Source organism: Trachymyrmex septentrionalis, unplaced genomic scaffold (genome assembly GCF_001594115.1).
Source record: "Trachymyrmex septentrionalis isolate Tsep2-gDNA-1 unplaced genomic scaffold, Tsep1.0 scaffold277, whole genome shotgun sequence".
Lineage (NCBI taxonomy): Eukaryota > Metazoa > Arthropoda > Insecta > Hymenoptera > Formicidae > Trachymyrmex > Trachymyrmex septentrionalis.
The window spans coordinates 170,373-173,373 of record NW_017305438.1 but is presented as its reverse complement, the minus strand read 5'-3'; the positions used below and the strand labels follow the sequence as shown (position 1 = coordinate 173,373).

At 32.5% G+C, this 3,001-nt stretch overlaps 1 protein-coding gene across 2 annotated transcripts in view; it reads left to right on the top strand.

The window, feature by feature from the left end:
- LOC108749229 overlaps positions 1–3,001 on the top strand; it is a 28,731-nt gene that overhangs the window by 728 nt on the left and 25,002 nt on the right. The gene's annotated exons all lie outside the window — the stretch shown is intronic.

Here is a 3,001-nt window from a genome sequence, read left to right as displayed (position 1 = left end):
TTTTGCATGTTGCATGACTTACAGCGTTCTCTCCATATGCAGCACAAATCATTTCAGTGGCTTCAGCAGCATTTTTCTTCAGATGAAACGCGAAGTGGATGGAAAATCGAATATGCTCTTTTGTAATTGCCATCGTGAACACTACTGATTTTTGAGGTTATGTGCATCAAACGCCAAACCGTATCGCATTTCAGGAGGTTAAATGTTACTGTTTTAAAACCCCAAAAGGGCGGGAAGATATATAAAATTTAAATTGTTATTTCGGTTGTATCAAATCTAAAGCTCAGAACTTTTTTGTACACCTAATAACTGATATCGTTTATATTATAATAATTAAGGCTCTCTATTCTGATGGATCGAAAGTCTTTCAAGGATTCTCCACGTCTTCAAATTTCTCGTATTATTAAAAACATGATAATTCAGGAATTAAACCATAAACTGAAATAACTAGAAAATATAGAATTATGATTTAACCAAGATCCTTTACGCCGTAATCACGGCTTTACTGGGTTAACTTCCTACTTATTAATCGCCGCGAGCAGAAATGAAAGTAGTTTTGTTGCGTGCCCCCTTTACGCTGTTACGCGAAAACTATGCGTTCACAGTATCCATACGGAAGACCTGGAATTTCGATGTTTTCGGTATTTCAGGCTATGACACAGAATTCAGAAATCGAAGATACATTGGGGATTTAAAAATAATTAAATTATATTTTTTAACATACTAAAATAGCTCGTGTTTGTGTAGGTTATCTAAAATCTTATAAATGAGAAGTTGAGAACTTTGTACGCTCGACTGTGTCAGGAGACAAAGACGTAATAATATTATAGCGAACAAGATTGCATAATGAAAACGCGAAAGTTGTGTCATTAGAATTATTAGTATTAGAATAAATCTATGTTTATTACGAGTAAAATTTCTTTTACGAGATTTTTAGGATCCTACATAACGAAATAAGAATAAGAGTTTAATAAATAGTACAAAAATAGTAAAGCTAAAAGAGAAATCATAAATTTATGGAAATTATAAAATAAGTATAAAAATTCTGATTTTTTTATATAAATACTTTAAGTATTTAATATGATTTATTCAAAGTTGCCTTATGATACAGAAATTAATTGTCCATTAAATAAACAAAATATTTATTTGTTCTGAATCTTTGTAACTAATCGGTGAATCACAATGAAACTTTGCATAAGTCATTTTAAATACTTAAAATATACAAAAACATTTAGACATCTTTATTATTTTTTTTTTTAATTTTAGTTTATAATAATAAAAATAATAAATAAAATAAATAAATTATAAAAATAGAATATTATTAGTACAGTTCTCATATGTACATGTTTGTTTAAAGTATAAATATTAATATATGTGTGCTATACATATACTATATTTATCGAATTCCCTTAAGAAATGGTCCAGAAAGATAATGATGAAAGGACTCAAGAAACAATACCGTAACGGGAACGTGCTGTGTGTCGAAACGATCTCGTATTTACTCCTAGAACTTCATTGATCGTCTTGGAAGATGAGTAAGGGGGCGGCGTGCGAATCCCCGTGACGAGGAGTCGGTGCATTGCGAGAGATCGCGGCTCCGGGCAAGCGATAATTGCATATTTATGGAACGGCGTGACCTTGCGCCCGTTACTTTCACTATCGCCGATCCCGAGTGCAATTGCGCGTGGTGATCCATCGATCCCACTGTGTCTCACGATCGCGTTGATAGCTGGTGACAAAGACGCGCGATAATGTAATCAGGAAGCGCGGTGTCTTCAATGATGCCTCATCATGGTTGTCATCGAACGCGCGATGATTTTTATGAGATTTTACTCGGAGAATTTAGTGACGTCATTGGGTCGAGTGTCATTGATCAATGGATCCGCCGTGATACCTTTCATTGTCGAAGATTAAGGCTGTACCATCCGTACAGTCCCTGCAAAGTAAATTGAAATTGGAAATGTGTGTCGATATTTATACTTACATTTAAATAAATTATTCGCGAAAGGCGCATGAATAACATTATATTTGTATTTAACAACACATTTTGATAGTTTATTTACCTTAATTGTTATTAAAAATTAAATAGTATTGTTAAAAATCTCAATTTATGGTATAAATACTTTAAATATTCAACATGATTTATATATGAAAAGTTTTATTGCAATGCAGAGATTAGTTGTTCTGCAAATAAACAAATAAATAAGTTCTATTTGTTTACAGAACCACTACCCCTATAGCACAAAGTTGCGCAAAAGTTGCAGCCACACTGCTGCAATATATTGCAGCAACATTGCAGAGATTTTGCAGCGATATTACTGTAAATTCTGTGCTGTATGAGTAATTTCTGTATCGTAATGAAATTTTGTACAAATTATCTAAGCAATACTTTTACTGCAACACTTTTTCATTAGTTTTCGATGGAATTGCATACATAAAAATTTGTAAAAATAATTATTAAAAAAGGAAAAAATATCTTAAACAATACCCACAAAAAGCAATATTTTACATCAATATTTATACTTTTTGCCCCTATAAAAATATCAGGTGACTTTGTCACAATCAGTTCTTACGTTAAAGACTGTCTTAGATATCAGAATAGTAAGATGTCATAAATCAATCACAGAATATTATCAATCGCGTATTAGCGTCTTCAGACATTACTTAAGTCTTGCAATAAGAATGAACTAAATACTGATCTACTTCCGAGTTAAAAGAAAGTCGCAATTATGATATTAATAGCAAACGAATTTCCAATAATAAGTCTCTTTCGGTATTTCCCACCTATTAATTTCTTTTTTTTACGTATCGAGTGATACATTATCGCGATATCTAGACCAAAGAATTGATTGTACGCGCTACACAATAAAGATCCGTCATTGATACCGCTGTCAGATGTCAGAATCACTCGATCAGTTGGTGCGAAAAATCTACGAACAGTGCGAAAAATCTGCGAACGTGTGTGACATGAGCGAATAATAGATCAATAGGATTGACGGAT